Source organism: Pangasianodon hypophthalmus, chromosome 24 (assembly GCF_027358585.1).
Source record: "Pangasianodon hypophthalmus isolate fPanHyp1 chromosome 24, fPanHyp1.pri, whole genome shotgun sequence".
NCBI classification, from domain to species: Eukaryota; Metazoa; Chordata; class Actinopteri; order Siluriformes; family Pangasiidae; genus Pangasianodon; species Pangasianodon hypophthalmus.
The window spans coordinates 9,675,762-9,701,553 of NC_069733.1; the positions used below are offsets into that span (position 1 = coordinate 9,675,762).

At 40.0% G+C, this 25,792-nt stretch overlaps 1 long non-coding RNA gene across 1 annotated transcript in view; it reads left to right on the forward strand.

The window, feature by feature from the left end:
- The first annotated feature begins 3,318 nt into the window (after nt 1–3,318).
- LOC113537096 (uncharacterized) overlaps nt 3,319–25,792 on the forward strand; it is a 38,738-nt gene continuing 16,264 nt past the window's right edge. Inside the window, exons 1-2 of the long non-coding RNA XR_003403724.3 lie at nt 3,319–3,602; nt 16,101–16,191. This is a non-coding gene — a long non-coding RNA (uncharacterized LOC113537096). The remainder of the gene's footprint in view (nt 3,603–16,100; nt 16,192–25,792) is intronic.

Consider the following 25,792-nt stretch of genomic DNA (forward strand, 5'->3'; position numbering starts at 1 on the left):
TATGCAACAATTAAAAAAATGTTTTAAAAGAAAATAGCATGAACATACACACACACACACACAGACACACACACACGCACACAAAGCTTACCTGTATCTATATGCAAATATTTAGCGCATGCATTCTGCAACCTGAATAAAGTGTCAAAATAATATAGGCATACTGAGCTATATTTCTGCTATTCACTTACTGATTTCCAAGTCGGGTAAATGTCCTCCAGATACGATTTCTCAACGAAATTACATTGCACAAGAAAAGACCAAACTAATCCAGCATTACACGACTAAAACTGTCACAAATTATTGTTTGTTTTTTATCCATTCTGTTTGTCATAACTATACCGGATACCTGTATGATGCTTCACACAGATTCATACAAATTATTGCGACTTAAAAGAAAATATAGCCTAGAATTAAATAATAAAAATAATAATTTAAAAACCCTCCCGATTGAAATGCGACCTTGGGTGACAAGATGACTTCATTATTTAACTGTAGCTGTGTATTTCCTGTGATATTAGAAAATAGTGAAGACAGCTAAGAAAATAGTGAATAAGACTTTTAAAGGTGGGAGATGCACGAGCATCAAGAATTTCCAAGCAAACATATAAACCTACTAATTTAGAAATCACATGAAATGGACATGGAATAAATGGTTGAATGTATCAGGACAGATATCTGCAGGTTTAGGTACACTGATGCTCGCAGTAGTCTAACTGCTTAAGTTTCTCATTATAGTTCAGTCGCTTTTAATTCTTTTATAGCTGAAAGGTAAGTCAGTGTGTGTGTGTGTGTGTGTGTGTGTGTAGGCGTAGGCCTATGTGCGGGTGTCTAATAACAGTCCACGTCCCAAACATAAACTACATGCAGTTATTAAATTGAATCAATTGCTTAAAATGAAATGTAACTGTATATGTAGCATATTATGAAAAAAATAATAAATCGCTGAAACGATATCTCTCCTCCTCGTTTTGTTTAGAAAGTTTTTTTTTTTTTTCGCTTTTTTAGGTGGGACAAGCGCCTTCCTATTCTAATTGCATTGTAAATATGCATCACCATGATAATGGGGTCGCGCGCATGCAGGCGTAGCCCCGCCGCTCACGTGCGCTTCACAACTTCGGGCCCTCTCACTGCGTGTAGATGGAGGACGGGGTCAGGGGATAAACTAGCTTACAAGTAAAGTTCAATTTCTCTCGGTAACAAACAAGGAGACGCAACTGGGCTTGTCCCGAAAATATGCATGAGCCTAGCAACACGCGTGCATATAGGACAGCACGTGTCTCGAGCCGCCTGGGATGAAAATCTTTACGTGTGCCCGCCTGGCCACTTCTATTGGGTGCCACCTCAGCTGAGCAGCTCGGAGCAAAGGTGCACAAGCTGAAGAGCGCTTACACACCAAAAAAAGTTCCGGAGATGCGTGTTGCCTCGAGTGTCAGCGTGCAAAAGGTAGATTATTAATGGGCGGCGGACACTAAGCGTTGGGTTTAAGGGTAAGTGTGACGCAAAAATGATGTGTCTGTTCATATGAAGTTAAATGCCATAGTTAAGGGCTGAACCTGCAACCGATGACTGATTACTGATTTCTTGTTATCAGAGGCTAGGAAACAGAATCATTATCCATCCTGTGCGGTGGAGTTCTGAGTACCTGAGTCGTCTATGCGTCTATGAGATGTGCATTTGCATACGACGTGTAATGATGCAGTTATAGCAGTCTAATACAGCCAGGGTGTGCAGACAGTCTGTTTCACACAGACTCCTAATAGGATTCATATGTTTTTTAAATATGTATATATATATATTTTTTTACAATTTCAAGCAGTTGCTTCAATGAGTCTTGCGTATATAGGCCTCGTATATAGAGTATAACTCATATTATCATGCAAAATGATGCAAATTGTTACTAAACGCGTATTATTCTTTTGTTCGGCCGTCTTTGTTAGTGCACACTGTATTTGAATAGGGTAATTCTAAGGAATTTTATCATATATGGTGCAAATCCGAGACTTTATGAAATCGCATTTCTAAGGTACATCTCTTAGCTGTGAAAATAGAATATAAAGGAAAACAAAGAAAAATGAACATTCAGAACCAACCGCTCGCCTAAAATGCTGCTGTTTCAAATAAAAGGAAATAAAGAAAATAACAGCCACAGCCACCGGGAATGCAAAAGAGATGCAAATATACCTTTTACATATGCATCAATATTTAAAATAACACACACGCTGGAAGCGTCTGCAGCGATGAACCGAGCGGTGTGTCAGTGCGCGCGGGCGCCAGTCTCCGCTCCTTCAGCGCGCGCTCCGGATCCCACCATGCAGATGCTCGCCATATTCAAAACAATAAACAAACAACACACAGTTCGCGTCTATTCTCTTCAAATGGAAAACGAGCCTCTTCGGAGCCGACGCGGGTAAAATTACTCCGAGCGCAGATAGAAAGGCGATGTAAGGGGATTTGCATATTTGATGCGCTAATTTCCTTGATGTATTTAAATATGGCTGCGCGTAGCACAGCGGCTTGTCTACGTCACTGGACGTGACCTCGTTGTTAAATCTAAACGCGAATCCGCTTGCAATCATGGAGAATTAGAAAGAGGGACAGAATTACGTGCTGTAACGTCATTACTAATTTTCTAATACAAAAAAAATAGCTTATTAAAAAAAAAACTTGAACTTGAACATGATATTCAATAAGCTTGCACATGTGAGGAGAAAAAGTACTGGTAACATAATAATAATAATAATAATAATAATAATAATAATACTAGGTTTATTAGAAGGTTATGTGGTACACACTGCACTTTTATTGAAAAGAATGTTCACTTATTAGTGCTCAGGCCTCGCGCGTGCTCTCTTTCATGAATAAATGAGTGAACAGTATGTTCTTGGTGTCTTATGACTAAACTTAGACTTCTAGCTTTTTTAAGCGGTGCTTTCTCTAGACAGTGTTTTTTTTCTTTCTCTCCCTGCTCTAATAATGTCCTCGCTGTGTTTAAAGACGGGGAGCAGCGCGTTCCGTCAGTCCGCTCGTGTGGGGCAGAAAAAAAAAGCTCGAGGCAAATTCATTAGCGCAGTCAGTGCGTAACCTGCTCTGGGAAACTGGGGGGCTACAGTCCACGCCAATAAGGGGAACAATGGCTCCTCAGTTCAAGTCCAACAAAAGACCTGGCCAACTTGTTTGAATTTCCGAGCACGTCCTTTCTTTCTCTCACAGAGAGGGAGAGGTTCTGCCCCCCCCCCCCTCCCCCCCATCTTCCCCCACCCTAACACTAAAAAAAAAAAGAAAAAAAAATCATGCCATGCCAACCCTTCTCCGCTCAACAGTGCACTTTTTCCCATTTGGTGCTGTAGACAAATAGGTTATGGGAAACTTCTCGACCCCTCCTCTCTGTCTCCCCCCATCTCGCGCTGGCTCTCAGTCTCTCACACACTCTCGCGCTGTCTCTAGCGCGCGTGGACTACCGGAGCAGGGAAGCACGCGTAATGAGCTAAGTATTAGCGGCAATTTTGAACCACATGCGCACAGAGTGGACTCATTAGTGAGACGGCGTTTTGCGCACCGGGAACGGATACTGCATGTTTGGAAAGACGCTTGGACAGAAAGTGAGTACGCTCCTTCCCTACAGACCGACATGAGCACTAATTTCCTTGTAAAGTTTCTCACGCGCACTTTTCCTGCCGCTGTGTCGCGCCAGTGACGTTGAACTTTGGAGTGTTACCACAAAAGTAGCATTAATGTGGGTTTTATCTGTAAAAGGACATGCTCATGGTTATAGCTGAAGTTCTCTGCATGACAATGGTGAATCATCACTTCACCTAGCAAAAGGTGGACTAGGATTGGTTGTCCAAGGCAAAATTTTAGTTCTTAGATATTGCTGATATTTTTTAGGTCCTGCTGCTATGATGTATCCAGTGTTACATCTAACTCAGCCATGGTGGTCACACAAAGTGAAATAGTCACTGGTCAGCTATATGATGTTGCACACAGTATTTCTGATCTTGCCCTTGCTGCATTCGGGTGCTCCGTTCTCAGGTGGGTCAGACATTTTGATGTCTTGTTGCCTCTCATGCACAGTGCCTTATTTAAAATCCATACAATATCATAACCCTTACTGACAAAATCACATCTAAGATATGTTTTGTTTATTAAAATTGATCATTTGTAATTAGGTAGGAGATGTACTCTGAAATGTGTTGTAAGTGTTGTGTTCGTCTGAGAAGTCAGATATCAGATGTGTGATAAAACCAAGGCAAGTGACTCAAGCTCGTAGTTTTCTTCTGAAATATCAGTGGCTTTCAGTAGATGGAGACTGAATACACTGAGTGTATCAGGTGCAAGGCCTACATTACTGGTTCAGAATAATTAGGATAGAAGCCAAAGTTTTAAAGTCATTTAGTCAGCTAATTCAGTCACGCATCAAGGAAAGGATCTGATGTTGTCGGATCGATCGAGAGTGGAAAATCAATAAGAGTTATGTAGCTTGTTTTATTTATTGCACTATCTGGACACTGTAATTAATTCAGAGAACCACAGCAGAGAATAATCCTGATTTATCCGAGGGCAATTTCACAGAGAGCCGAAAAAGGTCCTCTACAGTGGTTAAGTCAAGGTTCAGTATTGTAGGTATACTGTGAAAGGAAAAAAGAAGAGAACACATGCATTAAACAAGTGATAAAGAAAACTTTATTGTTTTCCCACGCTTACTAGGTGGCTCCCTCTTGAGCGCCACCCCCCTATACCCCACCAGCACCACCACCTCCACCACCACCATAATCATGCACACACACTCACACACACTCAGTCATTTTAGCCTATTGCTATATTTGTGTATTGCTATATATGTGGTGTTTTTTCATTCCCTTGTGTATTCCTACACCTAACACCAACGTCAGCATCAAAAAGACACGATTTTCACTGGCTTTTTAACTTTCTACAATTAATGCTGCATTTTTCCCCTTTATTTCATGAGGACAAGCCATAATTTTCACACATTCCCAAGTATTCCATATACCCTCCCCCATTCTCACACATAGTTACAGTGGGGAAATATATATATAGTAGTCTATTCATTATTCCTTGCATCCTGCAAAGCAAAGTAAATACGTTTTTTTTATCTGTCTGCCATCACATGGAATGAAAGTCTGTCACCTAAGCTGTGATAACAGAATGAAACATGCTTTGAAGAGGATTATTTGTATTGTTAGAATCCAAATAGCTTGTCACACATGGAAAATGGCAGTCTCTGCTTTGGGAATCTATCTGAAAATGGAGATGGTCAGAGTAAAAGGTTACAGACTGCCTTACAGTAACAGAATATAAAGGCATCTCACAGGCACACAGTCTCACATAGAAAGGCGACTCACAGTCTCTGTAGCCTACAGCCAGGCCAGGCTCAGTACCACACTGACCATGCATGGCTTCACTGCATACCTCCATTTTCTTATACTGTATGTGCTGAAAAATCTCCATCTTCAGGGAGAGAGGCGTCGTTTTCGGTCGCTATCTCTCCCCCCCTGCGATGTCACGTCTCTTCCACAGCGCGGCTAAACCAGCGCGTGCCGACGGCGCACGCAAATAGCAAACTCCGCGTTTCTAATGACATCATCATTACCTTAACACTCCCGCTGGTCCGAGACCTTTGACCTTGTGTGGTTGGTCCAGATTTTGCTAGTGCATGGCCGTCCCCTCCCCTTAAGTTCCCCCCCTTTAGTCCCTGAGATGGCCCTATTGCCTTTCCTCAGACCGTTGGTGGCAGCGGCGAGACGGCACAGCGGAATTTCTCCTCCACTCGCTTTATTATGGCAGCTTGTTTTTTTTTTTTTTTTTGGCGATTAATGCGTTTCCGCACACGGAGCCCGTCACCCCTCGTCAAAATGATGCAAAAAAAAGGAAACGCACGAGCTCTATATTTTGTGGCGACACCAACGCGGTGTTATTCATATGTTCACTCTTCCTCCGGAATCGGATTTCTCCTTTTGTAAAGTGGCCGCCGGTTCCGCGGGATACTGATCACCGCCTGCGCAGTCTAATAGGAGCAGAGGAGGCTTTTGTAAAATTGCAATGCAAATGAGGGCCTGTGCAAGGATGGCTGCACCTTCCTCACCGCTCGCTCCCTCCAACTCTAATATTGGTTTATGTCACGAGTCCGGGGGATTACGGCATAGCCCAGGCTATCATTTGTGCTTTCTTTCTTTCTTTTTTTTTAACTTCTGAGGAAAGCGTTATTGTTGTTATTTTTAGCTGCACTTTGTGGGCATAGTTGTGGACACCACGGGACGACTTGATTAATTAAGGAGTTGCTTTGACAACTTCACTATGTGGATGTGCACCATCGAAGAGCACGAGGCTTCTGGACGGATTACTGTCACGGAACTGAACAGGAAGCGGGTTGTTATCTTTGGTTATCTAGCTGTATGAGTGTGTTGGCCGTCATAAAGCTAGATAACCGAAAGTAAAAACTGCCTCCATGCTCATCGACCTCTGTGGATGCTGCAAGACTTGATGGCTTTAAGAAAGTGTGTGATTCATATGATGTGATGTGATGTGATGCAAACATTCAAAAGTTTTGCACTGAGAAATGAGAGAGGGTGGAGGGGATCTTCTGTGGGGCTGAGGATATTTTTAAATCTCTCTCTCTCTCTCTCTCTCTCTCTCTCTCTCTCTCTCTCTCTCTCTATCTATCTATCTATCTCTATCTCCCACACACACACACGCACACACACGTTATAAAATTGTGTTTTTTTAAAAAAAACCACCCACCTTTTTTTTTTTTGCTTTATTGAATTTAGTTGATGCAGAGGTGAAGAATTCGTTCATTGCACGAACTTCTGTAAGTGACAATACTTCTGAAAATTTTCTACTTTTTCTTTTTTGCAGAAGTCACGTGCACGCCTTGCTTTGCACGATTTTTTAAAATTTTTATTTATTTATTTTTTTATTATTATTTTTTTTTACATTTCTGCTTTGTCGCCTTTGGCCAGGAAACGGCGCTGGCATCCCAAACAGAAATAATTAGGACATATACAGAGCTGACAAAAAATGAAAAGGGGTGGGCACATGGGATAGCGTTAGGAGTTGGGTAGGGGGTGGTGGTGGTGGTGGAGGGGGGTCTCTCCTCCTTAATTGATTCCGTTAAAACGGAGCACAGGAGATGTGAACGAGCGGACGCTCCCATTCCCACGCTCGGGGGCAAGCGGCGGTGCCACAGGCCGAAACGAATATGACACACAGAGCCGGCGGGGTTTGGTGGGCTTTGGGAAGGAGGGGGAGGACGAAGAAAAGGGGGAGGAAGGGTTGGGGGGGGGCAACAAGGGTCATGAAAAGACGTCAAGTGCACCCGACTCATCTGCATCACTTTAGAAAGTGGCGGTCCCCATGCAGCGCGCGCACGCGGGCCCCCGGCCAGACGAGCTGCAGCACTAACGGCTCTGAGCGCGCGCTGCGCTTCTGCACGCCACAGTGCGGGCCTCTGTATCAGCATGCTGAAGAGAAACTTCTGTCTCCTTTATAAAACTATTATATTGTTCACTTTAGAGTAAAGCGTCTACGCAGCCTGCAGAATAAAGGGGCTACAGGAGCGCTGAAAAGATGACATCACATCCTTTGTGCTCGCATTGTATTTGAACTTGAGAACTGGCAGATTTTCTTTCAGTCGGTCTGACGCCCATATTGCTTATATTATCATCACAACATGGCGCTTAAATGCAGTCTGGCTCACGGAGACAAACCGTGAGAACAGGTTAAATTACAAAGTGATAGGTCTAAGCTAAATAAATAGACCTAAGGGTATTAAAAAAAATCAGAATTACCGTCTTGTAACTGGCAAAACTATAAAAATAATAATAATAATAATAATAATAATGCTTTTCGTTTTGTATTATTACTATTATTATTATTATTATTATTATTATTATTATTGGTGTTGTCAATTAGGTATCAAAAAATGAGAACTAATTCATCAACTCAGTCCCAGTGTCACTGTGTGTGTGTGTGTGTGTGTGTGTGTGGGACTACCAGAGGAAAAAAAAAACCTGAGAGCATGAACTATTCAGGTGCAGAGTCTAACTGAGACTCAATGCAGAGTGAAACGGCTGCCTTGCCCTTTGAATGAGTCCTTGTTGTCAAGACTTGACATATCAATGTTGTGTTAAGCATTTGAAGCAAGTTAAATAGGCTAGACCAAACAAAATAACTCACTCTTTTGTACTTTTAATTGTGAAGATCCATGCTCTTTTAGCATGGCCTGTTTCTCTCATTACTGCGGAGAAATCAGTGTGTAACAGCTCAGTCATTTTTTTACATAGTCCATGCTATTTTACTCATCAGACCTTTAGCAGTGGATAAAATATTTAGGACAAATTTGTAGTCATACCAGTCAAGTCTTGTTGTTTATGCATGCATATTTGTTTGCGCTAATCAATTTTGATTATTTTTATATATATTTTCTTCTCACGCCTTTGGTGGCTGGCCCTTCATTTCACCTATTCTAAGCGAGTCTTGTGGGCACAGAGGTTGGAAAGTCATTCGAATCTATTCTAAATGTCACCGCTACGATTTAATGCAGGGATGTACCGCAGAAAGGTGGTGAGTGGACTGGAATCTCTGCAAATTATATTTTGAAGGAGTCTTTCATTATGGCAGTGCCACATACTTTGAGTGATAGAAATGGGTCACATTTTTCAAGGATATCAGTATTCCAGCAAGCCAGTATATGCTCTGTGTAGAATAGCTGCTGCAGTGATATGCTCCTTAGAAAAATGCATGCTGGGATTTCTCTTAAGGTTTATGCCCTTCAATAGCTGACATATAATATAATTTCATAAAGGAGAAATTAGAGAAAAATTAAAAGAGATTATTGCCCTTTCATCCTCTACTGGACATTTGATGTGTACATATGGCCATGTTATGTATGAGGTTTACAGAGATCACTTCAGCGCATAACTGCAAGTGTAATGAATGTTCATGTGCTAGGCTACCCTGTATGAAAGATTTTCTTGATTGTGTGTGTGTGTGTGTGTCTGTGTGTGTCTTGGGCACATTTACAGTGAACATGGAGAAAAATCCTGCCTTTTTGATTGGCTGAATAGTATAACCATGGCGACCGCGGCAGCTTATAAGTATTCATTGGGTGAGCAATCTTCATATTTTGGACTACTCCACTTCCCTCAAATGCCAAGGCCTCCTGTCTGGCTGTTCTGCTGCCCTTGATAGTAGGAAGTCTCAGATCCACATCCATTTATATTTTTAAAATGACTTTACCATGGACCTTCTTGATGCCAATATACTGTAATGGCAAATTTGAACTTTACATTTATATGATATTGGATGTTAAATGCATTATTTCTCCTACAACCTTATATACACTTGTATACAGTTTATGTACTGCATGGTTATTTGATTGTGTCTAGATGTTTTAGGTTAGAGATGACTTGTTATAAGAGATTTCTTAATAACATTAAGATAATAAGATAAGGAAATATGGTAATAATTATATATATTGGCATGAAAGATGACGGTCTATCCGTGTTTTTATTAATTTCTAATTTATTTATTTTAATCAAGTTTTTTTTTCTCGAGGTTTGTACAACAATTAGTGTACAAAAAATGGAACACACTTAATAGGATCAGACAGGAATATATATATATATATATATATCTATATATATATATATATATATATATATATAATATATATAATTGCAGCAGATGGTCTCATACAATAATAGATTTTTATTATTAGTCTATAGTAGCTCATTATAGGGGGAGACTGAAGATAGATTGCCTAGGTGATTGTTTAAGGCTGTAAGTGGAGGATTTAAATAAGCAGAATGCTGCCAGGAGCTGCGCATAGTCCCGCCCCTTTATGCGCTGGTCCTTGTCACATGTACCTTGCTTTTCACGTTGGTTGGTGTCGCTCTGGCAACCGGAGGTGAGCTCAGAGGGTGCATGTGAAAGAGTGTCAGTGTGTGCGTATGTGTGTATGCATTTGCATATGTATCTGAGGCATTCGATATAAATGAGTATGTGCAAAACTAGGGGTGTAGGTGTGTGTGAGTTTGTGCATATGCATATATCAAAACACCTTTCATCTTCCTGCTACTCCATTTCCTGTAGGTCAAATCTCTGTTCATTACACTTTAATGCTCCACCTTCTTAAATATGATGTGATGTCTTATCACATCACAAGCATGTTGTGAAATTAGTCTCATACAAACTATATGGGTTTCTGAGATTCTGTATATGAGCTGAAAACAGGGATTGTAGTCCTATATTCATTTTTACTGTATAAAGAATAAGCAGAAATAACATCCATGTCTTGCCAGTGCAGCTCAGTTGTGCAATAACCTAATCTGCTTCCTCAGATATCTGGTAGCTGAGCTTTTGTCAGCGTTCTTTTTAGTGTTCGTATTAATTACATTCCTTGGAAGTACCAAGGAAATGATCTAAAAGAGAGAGAGAGAGACAGAACTCTTTGGTAAGCGGTTTAAATCAGCTCTAACGCTTATAGCAGACTGAGTAGGTGAGTAAAGCTTGTAAAAGCCTCGATGAATGATTTAGCTCATTTTAAGTGCTACATTGTACCATTCTAAAGATCTGTCATGCCTTACACTAACTTGGTTGTCCTGAGCTAATTATTAATATATTTTTTTTCTTCTGCTGTATAATCATAAACAATTCATAATTTCTCTGTAATACAAAAACCTGACTCAGTACAGGAACGAGGCTGCGTGCATCTATTAGTGATGATTTAATAGTGTTCAACTGGAAATGACTGGCTGAGTGTCCATTTGAATTCTGCTATGCTCTGCTGAATTTAGATTATGCAAATGGACCATGTGCTATAAATAAATTGCTATAATTGCACTGAAAAACACCTCAATCCTGTCAGATGCAAAAGTCTAAATAATACATTTCATGCCGGTGAATTATTCACTTATATTAATTACCCATAACTGCCAGCACAACATAGAGTTGTTCTTAGAATATATAATCTATTTCTTTGTTGAAAAACAGAGTTAAAAAATATTAAAAATGATTTTTCTCTAAATAAGGAAGAATTTGTCAGAAATGTCCTCTAGTAGAAACTAAATTATGTGGGTGACACAAATACTAATTCACAGTTCCCAGAACCTGATTTCACCAAAGTCCTAATTATCTGAGCTAAACTTAGATGAGACAGAATTAACAAGAGGAGATCTAAACCCTGAGACTGCCATCAAATCTGCGATAAATTGGCTTTATTCTGTTTGTAAGTGGTCGCTGTTGTTTCTAAATGTACGCGCCCTCCAATTAAATAATTTAAACGCTGCACCTGTCACAGGCACTGGCTACGTCATGCAGTGAACCGCGCTTACATTAGAATCTCGACTTTATGCAAATTTGATGAGCACCACCTCATGCATATATGCGGCAGTCCCTGGAGCTGCCTGTTTAATATCCTTATTAGAAGGAGGGGGGATTAAAAATTGATGGCAGAGGTTGGGTAGGCAGATCGTACCCTTCGATCTGCCAACGAAGTGGTAGTGCAGGGTCTGAAGCTGCTTCTGTGCAACAGTGCTTCCTTCTTTCAAGGTGCCACCATCTTAAAGGGCTTAGCAGTGGCGAGCACGCGGAAGAGGGTAGGGACCTAAAATGTCCGCTGGCACAGGCTCGCGCATCCTCCTTGCTAACGTGCTCACATCAATTACAAAATTATCCAGTATCACTGAAGCCGTGCATGCTGAGCGACTCATTTGCATGCATCGACTCACCCTCCCCCCGTTACTATCAGTTTTATATGCGAATGGCTCATGGCAAGCAGCGGCGCGTCTTATCCATGCACAACACGCGCCCTTTGCACAAATGCAGGGTGGAACCCAATGCATGTTATCACAGACTGTATTCATCTATAGCACCTCATGATCGCTAGAAATTCCAAATGAATATATATTTGCTACGTGGCCTGTGGCTAGAACCTTGGTAAACCATTATATTGATATTTCAATCCGCACAGCTCTAATCTAACTTTGGATAAAAAAGAAGGCATGCCCATATCTCTGACTGATGCCAATTACTGTCAGATAATGCTCAGCTCATTTTAACACTGATTGGAAGAGATTGAAATTGTCTTAACGGTCTAGGTTTCTCAGTCACATTCCAGTCACGGTGTCATTGCGGTTCTTCCTTGCCAAATTTCTGTTCGCTGTTCCGGCAGGCCCAATCCACTCCAGTGTCTTAATTATTTCGAAGGTGGCTGCTTAAAACAGGGCAGCGCTGCAGCGCCATTTGCATTTCGCTTTCATCTCTGTAAGCCCTCATGGCACCGTCGAGGCAAGTGTGCGGGAAATGAGTCCTAATGCTTGGCTCCATGCGCCCACACCCAACTCGTACACAGGCATGAATTGGCACGCACACACGCACACACATGCGCACACACACACACACACACACACACAGGGGCTGGTATTGAATTGCAGGCATATATGCAGGCATACAACAAAAGAGCTATGCATGCACTGAGAGCATTTCCATGCCGAGTTAGGTGACAAAAAGCTAGGCACATATCTTCTGTGCACGGTGATGTAAAGACCAGGGTCAGACCCTATTGTAGCTTGGTCAGGTAATTGCCAGGGGTGAATAGTAGCATGGAAGTGCAGACAAAGTATTGGGTTCATTTTCTACTTCTCTTTCTAGAATGTATGCCATGTGGTTTTACTAGCAGGACCCGCACCTGCAATCACATGGTAATGGGCTTCTTTGGAGGTCTGTGAATTTGGCATTGAAGGATTTGTCAGAGAAGAACAAGGTCTTACATGGGAAAGTGGCAGTGAGGCATAGCTACATTTACTGGACAGCTCTGATATGGTGTAATTTACCTTTGAACAAACCTGGACTTTTGATTATATAGTGATCAGTAATGATGCTATGAATAGCACAGGCTACCTTCAATCATTTTTGTGTATATATATCACCCAAGAAAATCCTCGGTGTTTGTGACACCTCTATATGCCCCATTATTTTCCGATCTCCAGTTTTGGGTGTGTATGCATGTAAATATCCTTCCGCCTACATCTCGTGGTCTCACCTCTAGGAAGTCTGGATCGTGTTGATTAGTGTGAAAATGTGCTCCTGGGGTGTTCTGTGAAACTCCCTCCCCCTCACTCACTCACTCACTCACTCACTCACACGCACCTGATGTGTGGAACCCCCCCAGACTGCTGAGATGAGATGAGTGTAATTAAATTCCTGCATGTGTTAGGCCAGGCCTGTCAGCAGCTAATAAACGGAGATGAGGGAGTCTCCTGTACACTGAAATAAGACAGCAGGGCATGGAGGGCAGCCAAAGGGGAGCCGGGCAGACACTCAGACTGCAACGCGACATCATTTTCACACCACCAGAATAGCATGTACATTGGAGCTTGATAGATTTTGTGGTAAATATTTTTATAAAGTCGTTACTTATAGGATTGGAAAATCAATGATCTATGTAACGTTTCTTTTATTGTCACACTACAAAACATTTCCTCTTGCATGGATTTGTGGTTGCTCAACCCTGCATTAGGTTGTCTCTATAAAACAGTCATTATGTGTATTTTTTTTTTTTTTTTTTGCTTGAATTTGGCCATGACGCATGCACTGCATGGTTTTTCCTGTGCTTTGTTTGCTGGGAAGAACCCTCATTTTTCACCCAGCAGACAAGATGCAGGCTGTCAGTGGGGGAATCATACCTGGTTCCATGCTAGACCAGTCGCCCCTCGTTCAGCCCAGTAGCTGCTGATTGTCAGTGTGGGGTGCTGGCAGAGAAATGCAATAACTCTAGACACCCAGGCTGTGGAACTGTAGAGGGGGATGGGTGAACTCACAGCCTGCCAACACTGTGTGTGAAAAAAAAAAACAAAAAAAACAAGCCTGCTTTTGGCCGAAAAACACATCCTGCAGGCTAGACAAACACACGGACCTGCTTTGCTACTTCCTACCACTTCCTTATGCTCTTCCTTATCAGTCTGGAGGTAACTGTCATGGCTTTCATGGCTGTGGCTCCGCATCATCTAATTATAAGCATAGACAGGAAATATGTCATGAGAGAGGAAGTGCATCATAGTGGTTGTGAGTAATTTGTGGACTGTTTCTAGGAATATAGTAGGAAGCTGGCAGTGTTTGACGTTAATGAGGAAAAAAGAGCAATTTATTCAGTGGTAAATAATTATCCATTTACTTTGGAAAAAGATAGAGACTTGAAAAATGAACTAGCCCACTAATCCCATTTATTATGTGTTTTGGCAAAATAAAATATTTCACACTGTTGGTTTTGTATGTATGAACCATTTTCAATAAAGTGAATTGTTTCTTCACATCAACTTGACCATGTGGACTTTTATTTTACAATATATACTATTTCATTAGACTGTAGTATATGTGAGAAATGATTTTAATGTAACAAATTAATACTTTGTGCTTCAATGATCCATGGGCTGGGTTGTCTGGACACTTATTAAGGTGCTATTAAGCAGTAATTAACATGTAATTAAGACATATAATCCCTTAAATTGTGATTTTTCAAATGAACAAATCTCTACAAATCATACACTCTTCAGTGTTTTTATGTGTACAAGCAACTTTGTCTCAGGATCTGTGTTATTCTCTGCTGACCAGAGAACCGGCACATAGCCTAGCATGGTAGCTTAATAAGACGTGACAGCTGTCATTCCTCCTTTGACATCTTTGACATGAGAAAGACACCATCACTTGGACAAAGCCTGCACTGTTTTTGAGCTTGTTACAGAATAAAATACTGCTGTAAGGGTTCCCTGGCAAGAAAAATAGTTTAAACACTGTAGGGTCAATACAAAGTATTCTAGCTTAAATTGCACTGATATAAACAGAGCTGCAAAATATGGATCAATATAGCATATTATAATCACATTGCTACACAATGCGGCTTTGATTTGACTTGCAATGTATTAAAACAAACCTTATCTATTTAAATATTTACACAAATTCCACTGAACGTTGGTGAGGTAGTTAAATTTTGTTCAGATGCCCCTAACCATAACCTTAACCTTTGTATATTCGAGGTAAGATGTAGCTCATACATCTTTTCTTGTATGAATTATTATGAAATTGGCAAGTGTGAGATCATATTAATTAAAACAAACTGGTGAACTTGTGATGTGTTGGCAATAATTTGACCACAGTCCTTTTTTTCTGAATCATGCCAATGCCACAATCGCCTGTGGCGAGAGCAAAATTAACCACACACTCAGGGTGGGAGGGGTGGCATAGGGGTGGAGAGAGATAAAAATATATAAATAAATTAAATGTAAATTAAAATGCTTTGTGCATAATAAATGCATCTCTGATATCGCTATTGCAAAGACTAGTATTGTGATAAAAACTGAAAATGACAACATTGTTATGTATATGCTAGGAATTTTATAACAAAAATCCTAGCGTATACATTTTTAATAATTAAATTGAGCACAGTCCTGCCCACTTGATTTCTTTTGGCTCACAAGATCGAGGCTCGTGAATTCACAGGTCAAACTTCACCTAGATAAAGTCAAAGTCAAAGTAACAGCTTACAGAAGCAAATGCAAGTGAAACTGAAATGTGTTCAATCTGACCATTGCTTTAGCTGAAACAGTAAAAAAAAACAACAAAAGAAGTAGTTATCAGATGTCTCTTGTATTGCCATACTGAAGTCACTATATGTTTCAGATTAGCTTTACCTAAGAGATGCATACCAAAGAAAATATGACGGAAAGTGTATTAAGGGGATAGGACAGCATGGAGTGTATATATCTGTGTATTTGGATTTTGGATGTTGGTTCCACAGCAATAGTTCTCTGGAAAACAACTGACAAAAGAGACATTTAGTATTGTTATCTAAAAGACCATACCTGACAGCACATTTAAAATTGAAATCGTTATTTCAGTTTCAGAGCTTCAAACTTGGACATGTATACAATTCAGACTGCGGGGTGAATCATGAAATGTTTTACCTTTCTCATTTTTCTCTTCATCATTTGTGAAAACTATAAGTATCATTCAAAGGCAGAAATGTTAGCCTGTAGCTTTAAAATGCTAAATATTTATGAATCTTATTTTCTGTTATTCTGCAGGAGCTGGGAAATATGACCATAACTGACCACTGGAAGAGAGTGAGGTGAAATGGAGCTGTCTGGTTTATCCTGCAATAAAATCCAGCATAAGGTGAGCTCAGAAAAAATATGAAATGAGAAAACAGACTAACAACTTTGTCTGTGGTGAGCAGTGCTTGGCAGGTGGACTCATAACATTTGTTTGTCCATGCTTTTATGGAGGTTCCTCGTTTCCTCTTTTCAAGTGTGTTTGCATGTCTGTGCATATGCACTACGTGCCTGCAGCTAAAAATGAAAACAGTATGGTCCGTTTTATCACTGCTCGGTGGTCAGCGGTATTAGCATATTGCTCCAGAACATTCGGTTAACACAGTAAATATTATGCACAGCCAGTCTGGTGCTTTATAAGGAGAGAGCTACAGCACCCCTAAGGGCTTTTACTCCTCCTTTACATTAATGCACTACATACAAATGAAACTGAGTGACAGAAATCTCTAATATTCAGAAAGACCGTTTGGTTCTAAATCATATAACTGCTCTAGTATGAAACATCTTTGTGGTATTCTTATTTGTGGAAAAATGGAATAAGTGCACGAGTTAATTTAAAACTGAAATTGTGCGTGTGTTCATCATTCTATCTCTCTTGAAATAGAATATCAAATTATTACCCAACTTAATTAAAAAAACACATTATGCCTAATAATGAAAGTTTTTTTTTTCTATAGAATCTTCTGTTCAGTTCAAAAGACTTGTATAGATTGAATGTCTGTAATGCTCATAAGGAATATAATATACAAAACTATAAATGGTCGTAAGTGTAATCAGTGAAACCTTACACTTGTCTTTAAGGAGCTTACAGTTAAGCTGGAAAAAACTCGTCCCTGTAGACGAGCAATATTTGATGTTAATTACTGTTGCTGCCGGTTAGATATCTACTTTTAAAGCCACTTAAAAACAGGATGTAGAGTCCAGTCAAGCTTTGAAAACTACACATCCTCCTGCCTGCAATCTGGAGGCTCAGTAATGATTTTTGATCAAAGGTCAGGTCTTGTTCAAATAGACGATATAAAACATAACACTGTCCTTATGAGTGATTGGTAAATTAGAAAGTATTTAGGAATTGCAACAGCAGTTTCTCATAATTACTAGTCAGTGTAAGAGTTATGTATTTATGTATTTGTTCATGATCTTTTATATATTACCAGTCCGTGAATTGGTTAATTAATTGAATTTGCTGTTCACACTAATAAGTTCAAATCTGTCCTGTTTGGAAACTGACGCATCCTGCTTCCTGATTCGGTTTCTCTAATGTTAGCATGCATGCTATTACCGTGCAGCTCCAATCATTCAGTTTTATGTGTAACACACAGCTCTTCCCTGCATATGCATCACTAGGATGCGATTAGCATTAGCTCAGATGAGCTAATGAAGTTCAACTGCATGATTACAATTAACCATAGATGCAAAAATGAGCTCATGCAGACAACATGCAGTGTTTACTGTGTACTCCAGCTCTGTTTGGTTCAACAAACATTCACAATTAGTTAAAAAAAAAAAATATATATATATATATATATATATATATATATATATATATATATATATATATATATATAATACCTTATAATTTTAATGGGATGAATATACCAATATCTAAAGTGTATCTGTTTGTCATGTCACATTGTTTAGAAATTATCTCAATTTAAACGATAATATTCGGTAAATAATTTCGCCTGGCATTAGTCCTCCCCAGAGCTGTCTTACACACCCCATGACATTCACACATAGCACATTTCCCCTCCTTCACTGTTTCTAGAACCTTCTTCAAAAAGAAACGTATTGCGCTAATCAGCTTTTGATCCTTATTCATGTTCCACTTCTTCCTCCTTCCGGAAAAAAAGTGATCTAGTTGAGATCTATAATTAAAGATGATAGAGCAACATTGCATTCATTAAATATCCAAGTAGCGAACGGGATGTAACAGTGCTGTGCTGCATGAGTTTAACCCACATCATTATTTTATGCCGAGAACAAAGGCTAAGCGCATAGCAAAAAAAGAAAAGATGCAAATGTATGCAAATCGCTGGCAGCAAAAGGAAGGAGTGGATAAGACAGGCTAGAGAAGACGCACAGCAAAAAAAAAGGGGGGGGGGTGTTTACCTTCACAAGGCAGCATTTTACGAGGCGATTGCGTTTTTAAATATTTCTCCGCGATTACACCGGAGATGATGTTTAAAGGCTCTAAGGGGTCATGTTAATTTCACCTGCTTTGCATCAGGTCCTCCGATTTGTTATTACTTGAGCCGTTTTATACTAACAACCCCACGGTTAGCTGAAATGGTCTCTTCTAAGACAATGCAAAGCCATGAAAATCTCACTTTGCCTCATTTCAGGTCACCGCTTTCTCCATTTTCTCTTTTTTTGTTTTTAGTCATCTGTTTAATTTTAGTTTGTAGTAATGGTTAATGTGAATAAGATAAAAAATTTTAATGATAATCCCTAAAATTGTGTATGGTGCAAGTGTGGGTTTGATTCACTTGGGAATTGTATAAATGAATTAAACCATAATCTATTTCTGTATTTCTATGCTGAGGTCAGTGCTTCAATTTGATGAGAAATCTTTAGAAGAATGATTTTTTACAATCCACAAAAAGCTCCATAGATCAACAAGAAGCTTCATAGATCTTACAGACCCCTCCCAACAATATGAAAATGATGTCACTTGATAATGATAAAGGTTTGACTAATAGGTTATTAGGAAATATTATCAGTTGTCCCTTAGGAAACGATTAACAATTGTGTTGATGCTATTCATGTGTTTGTGTGCATCTTTTTAAGACCTCTGTATTCACGAAAATCAGTGAGTTGTACGCAGCGGCACATGAAAACCGATTAAAATAATGCCCTTCTGCAGACAATGCTACATTTGTGATTTGTGTGACACACACACACACACACACACACACACATACGTCTGGGCCTCTCCTCAGACCTCAGACACAATATAGTGCGAGAGGGGGCTGGGGGGGTGAAAGCATAGACAGACACTTACAATAATGCATAATGATGTTAACATTCCTGCATGTCTAATAGAGCAGCATCCAACAACAGACTGTGTGTGTGTTGTGTATGGGGAAGGGGGATAAAAAGTGAGAAGGGGGGCGAAGAGGTAAAGTGATAAATTAATTCATGCATCTAAGCCATGGTGTGTTTGAATGTGGTCATTCGCACCCTGATCGCACACACAGTGTCTCAATCCCAGAAAGGGAAAAGACAGAGACAATACAAAGACGCATCTCTCTTCACCATGCGCATGCATATATGAAATAAATCGCACCTGCCAGACAGCAGTGGCGCTTTCCCTCACACGTGCCGCCTCTATCGTTCTAATTGGGAGCTTAGAGCGAGGTGAGATTGTCCCTTCCCCGTTCCTATCATTTTGTTAACCTCACATCAAGCGGAACCCCCTGCCAATGGGACCAGACGAATTGGATATGAAAATAGAAGTGAAACGTTTGTCAAGGGAAAGCAGACGACAGGCCGAGGGAGAGAGGGAAGAGAAAGAGGACAGGGTAAAGAGATAGACAGACAGAGCGACAGACGTCGTCTCCAGAGGAGAAGGCGGGCAGCGAAAAACAGAAAAAGCTCATTTTCCGTGGCCACCCTTGCGTCGTCTGCATTGCAGATCCTCCAAAGCCTGGCAAACGTGGCACCGGAGCTCAGGAGTAGCTTTATATGCTTTATACTATCTGTGCCTTCGCTGATCTTTCTTTTTTTTTTTCTTTACCGCCCCATATTTTTTTTCCGTCTTCTGGTCTCCATAAAATGTCAAGTTAATTTCCTGGGTGGTATGAGCTACACCTTGCCATGCGCCTTGTGTGTGTGAGGTTTGTGTGTAAGCGTACACGTGTGTATGTGCTTGTGTGTGTGGTAGAGAGTGGGGGAAGGGGGAAGGAATAGAAGTAGATAGAGGTGGAGGTAGGAGCTTGGAGAGCATGCCAGTGTGTATGCATGGATGTTAGCATACATATATATGCATACTTGTGGGTGTGAATGGGAAGTGTATATTCATATGACCTAAGTGACAGTGTGCAGAGGGTTTTTTTTTATATGTTTAGTGTATATGTGTGTGTGTGTGTGTGTGTGTGTGTGTGTGTATTGGCTATTTCTGCCAGATCACTTTATTATTATATCCTAATTTTTGTATTTCTGGACACCAGACAGTTAACAGTATGTGTGTGTGAATGTGTGTTCATGCATATCTTATAGTTTATAGTTTACATAAAAGTGCAAGTGCTGGCATTTTCCTCAATTTGACCCATAACTGCTTATGTTCTGCACATTTTCCTCCTTCCCTACTATTAATATGCATGCAGCATAAAGTCTATTCTAAGGATTGAACTTGGTTTCAAATATATTAATTAACAAATGCATTAAAGCCATTCTCCTCTCAGCTGGAGCTTAAAATAAATGCTCTTTTCTTGTACTAACAGTAGTACAGTTTACTTCAAAGCTTTGAATGATTGGTATTTTTATTCAATTTGCCAGGTGTGTGTGTGTGTGTGTGTGTGTGTGTGTGTGTGTGTTTGTGTATGTATGAATTTCGTCTTGTGTCCTGACCTTTTTTTATTAGTTTTTTTTCTTTGTTCCAATAACTCATTTTTGAGACACTCTTACTGTCTAAAATGGGATTTTGATTTCCATATTGAAGGGCTGTGAGATGCCAAACCATTTCCAAGCACAAAAAATAAATGTAGCTTGCAAAACACCATTTAACATCGAAAGCTTTTTTGAAAAGTCAAAAACTGTTTTCCTGAGAGACGTCTCTCCTTGTTCTGCTCAACTCTGGTGTTGTGTTCTCATATCTCATATGCCTATCATTGTAGTGTGTGCTTGTGTGTGTGTGTTTGGGAGATTCAGAATGGACGTGAATATGTAGTAAAGGTGTGTGTGTGTGTGTGTGTGTGTGTATGTGTGTGTGTGTATGTATGTGTGTTTGAGGTGATAGTATACACAAACATATTCTCATGGACCTGTAAAGTATTATAATACGGAGGAAAGGGATAATGTATTTGTCACTCTTGCTTATGCTGATCTATGCTTCTGCCCTACAAATGTCACATCCCATAAGCCCAAAAAATTACACCAGCCCCACCTAATTAAGCATATTCATGAAGCTGCTTTGCATACTGCCACTAGCCGATTGGGCAGCGCCAGGGAGAGACGTGACTGTGCGGGGAGTGGAAAATTCACACATGCAAATCCACACCGCTACGGACTTCTCTGTAATGTGATGTGGAAATGTATGTGAAAGCAACGCTGCTATTCTAGAATTACTCACATCTGGATCTGCATCATATGCTAATAAATCAGCCAATTCTGTGTTTTTATATACAGACAGGTGACAAATTAAAGGAAAAAAACAACATAAAGTGTCTTAGAAAGATGTTGAGCTAGAACAGTGTATGTGTATAATAATAATAATAACAATAATAATAATAATAATTATTATTATTATTATTATTATTATTATTATTATTAATTGCAAAAAAAATTGCCACTATAAGCCTTTTTTCAGTTTGGTTTATCATTCAGTGTATGTGTGTGTGTGTGTGTGGAGAATGGCAGGTGTGCAAATCAGAGTAGGCGAGTCTCGCATACACGATAAGGATGCAGACTAAAAGGGGTCAAAAAACGAGAGATGGTGAGAGCGAGAAAACAGAGAAGACAGAGGAGAGTAGTTTGGCTTGTAAAAGGGAGGAAGGGACAGAAAGAGAAGTCGGCATTTTGCCATGAGAGCGCTCCTTCCTCTCGTGGCCCTGAATGCCTGTTTTTGTGCTGCGTGCACAGAGCAGCCTCAATCAGGAGCCCTCCAATTAATTAACATCCGGATCGGAGGGACGCCACGGCTTGGGTAAACAGCAACTGTTCTCTGCCTGGGGTTCCAAAACAAGGGGGCAACAATAGTGCTATTGTCCTGCCACCACTCATTAGGGGGGGAGTGTGGAGGGGGTGGACCTGGGTTTGGGTGTATTTATGCGTGGGAGTGTGTGTGAGAGAGCTAGAGAGAGACTCAGAGGCAGGCCACTCTCCCATGATCCCATTACCATAGACGGACTCTACTGCATCCCTCATGCCAGCTGCAGAGAGAGAGACACAGAGAGAGAGAGAGAGAGAGAGAGAGAGAGAGAGCAAGTCTGTCATAGCATCTTCACATCAAATCTATCTACAAGAGGGAGAGAGGGTGGGGTTGAGAGAGAAAGAAAGAAAGCTTTGTAGCTCGTTATCATAGATGAAGTGAGAAAACAGTAGAATAGGTTACATCCTTTTTAGAAGGCTTTTTTTGGTTAACGTTTCCCTCTTTTTGCGAGTGACCATATCCTATTCTTTATCCTAGATGAATGCTGTAGGCAAAGAAATCTTAAATTTCTTGCTGCAAATGACAATTTCTTAATTATGTGCCTTTTTAAACAGAAATTTGGTTGTATTGGTTATAGTCTGTGTATTTAACTGAAAAGAAGGGAAACACATGAACAAATATGAGACTGCACAAAGAGAAATCCTTCTGTAGCAGCACTCAGATCTCTCCCTGGCCTGTCAACTCGTTTCAGATCTGCAGCCCCGTCTGTGAAACTCACTGTCTGCTCTTTATCCGTGGATATGTTAAATCATATATGACATTTTAGGAGGCCATTTTGTTAATGGCTAACGCACAGGAATGCACTCGGAAACCTTGGAAACACTCCGAAGTGAGGCCTTAGAGGTTGAACTCACCCCCCCCCAACACCCCCTCCCCACCCCCCCACACCCATCACCACCGCCCACTATTGCAACTGAAAATAGCTCTTGCTTGCTTTGACGAAATGAAAGCCGCCGACGTATAGAGCCTGTGAGTGACAATGACAATTGCATATGAAATTGTTACCCCCTATCCCCTTTGGAGATTTTTACACGCTGTTAGTGGCGGCTTCTCTGTTCTTCGGATGCTTTTCTGTACTTGGGAAATTGGCTTGATAATGGCTACAGTCTGTACCCAAAATGGCAGGAGTGCACCCCCCTTCCTTCTGAAACAGCGTCTGATGACTTCTGTCTGGAATTTCTCTAATTGTGCTCCATCAGGACGACGTGTGTTACGAACTGTGGTTATGTTAAAGCTGGCGTGTGTCCTGTGTGTTCATGCGTAAGACTCTAGTAACTTCCTGAGCAGTGGAATAGCACTGATTTGTAATTAAGTAGTAATTACATGGTTATTATACATTACATGATGTAGTGGCATTCATATTATATATAAAGACTGAAAATAATATTTATTATTTAAATTTATTTTTAACACAAGACTGAAATTGCATTTTCACATTTTGGCTTTCATCAAAGGTTCTGATTGGGTGATGTTAGATTGACACGTTTCTGCCTCTGCTTTGCTCACGACCTTGTCCTCCCTAGTTCATCGTTCTGCTCACAGACTCACAAACACTGAGGTATAATTTCACTTGGTCACTGCCTGTGCCTCTGAAACGTCACATGCCTGGTGTGAGTCACATTTATTTCAAACAGCAAGCATGCCGGTTACACAGAAGCACCCTTATTTCTGCAAAAAATGTTTAGTTTTAAGAGCGGTAGCTCACCCTCACTGTCATATATCAGGCAAATCTCTAGAGTCTTCATGTTTTGTGTCGAGCCATGGGATTCGCCCATGCGCCAGCCCCCTCCCCGCTCACCTCTGCGCATATTCCAACCCATTGTTGCGTTTAAAAGAGATGCGGAGGTACATTATCGGTTCCCTTATTAAATTCTAATAAGGGACGTGTATGCCACGGCACTCAGCCAATTTCCAAATCCGTGCCAGGGGTTGGACGGGTGCCTCATTTGCACGGAGAGTAAGCGCCCGTTCATTCGTCCAGCCTCTTCCGTTAATGGCATATCACTGTGGTGACGAAACGTTATGCACAAGCAAGTAATTAATGTCGACCTGATGACACTTGCATTGGTGGCTGGCAGAACGAGCGTCACTCCACTCTCCTGAGAAAGCATTAGCTGGCTGACATGCAAGAAAATGCGCGCGCCTTGAATGTGCTCTGTGTGAAGCAGAACAAAGGGATGGACAAAGAGGGAAAGAGAGGAAATGAGAATGTAAGATGATGCAGGTATAGGCATGGAAGAAGAATGAGGAGAAATAGCTTCTGATGTGATCCCAGCCATCATATGAGGCAGAAGGTGCTGAAAGGCTAAATTGGCACTCTAATAGAGACGGTTTCTATCCCAGCTTGTACGATGTAGGGGGAGAAGCGCATATGCATGTTTCTGTACGTCTGCGTTTTGATGGCAGGTCGCTTTAACATTCACCCAGTTGAAAGTTGGAAATCTTCAATATTTAATACAGCGGGAAAGAGTGTGTGGAGGAGGAGGGCTGGTGCTCTAATGATTATTTGTGACAGAAGGCTATGTGTGTTGGATCACTCAGCTGAATGTAGGGCAGTGTGAGGAATCCTTGCTGCCTTTCTGCTGGTGCAGCTGACACTCGAGGGAGGGAATACCATAGATTCTGCATCTGATCTGAAAATGCAGTTAATATTATATAAACTCAATCAGCTAGAGCACATGATTTGTGGGAATCCGAACAAGTGAGGGTGATGCAGTTGGATTTCATTTGATGCTATATGTGTACAAATGCTAATCCCACTCCTAACCCTAACCTTAACCTTCATCACTTTTGTCAGTTTTCAACTGTGAGACGTGCAAGGAAATGCAAAAATATACAAACTGAGAAAATAATGACATTTATCTTGTTTGGAGTAACATAAATAGAAGTTAACATAAATTAGCACATATTATGGAAAAAGTTACAAAGGTTAAACCTCAGAAGATGAGAAATCACTGATGAGAAATAACGCTGACCCTAGATTTCATAATTAATAAATGATATAATGTTTACACATAAAATACATAGCATTAAAATTGGAATTACCTGTGCTTTCCAAAAATATTCATTCTGTGATAAAATATCAGGAGTATTTATTTGGATTTCATTACAATGTTCTAGCATTTTCTGCTTAGTGTAAGCATTGTCTGAGTGAGAATAGTGTCATGAAAAGAAAAAGGTAATGTAGTTATTTATCAATAACATACTTTAACTGTCATAGTTTCAGCTCTCTTATTTTTTATAAGGTTGGTAAATTGATATTTGATTATTGTTTGATATTTTTTATTATAAGAGTGATAATCATTGTTTCAGTATCCAGTATACAGATGGTTAACTAAATAATGCATTGTAAATATGTAATGGCAAATTCTCATATCATTCTGAATTATTAAAAATATATATATGACAGAAAGTAGTCAGTTTAGCCATTATTATAGCACATGAAATTTCATACAAATTTCATAGAATTTCATACCTTAGTTGTTTTACTGCATTGAACAAATAGCAAATTTCATAATTATTTAGCAAAGAAAGTTAAGATTGACATTTGTTTAAATGTTAATGAAATACACCTGTAATGAATAATATTAAAGATAAATTCACAAAAAATGAGAAAAATGAGAAACAATCATGTTAGAACATTGGTTTATGCAGGTATTGATTATTTGGCTTATTTGGTTTATTGTTTTAAAAAATATATTAAACTATACAGGTGTTACTGTGTTAATGTCATTTGTGGTGTTTATGTTACCTAATGCTTTAAATAATGCCAGTTAAAGAAATCTTAATGTGA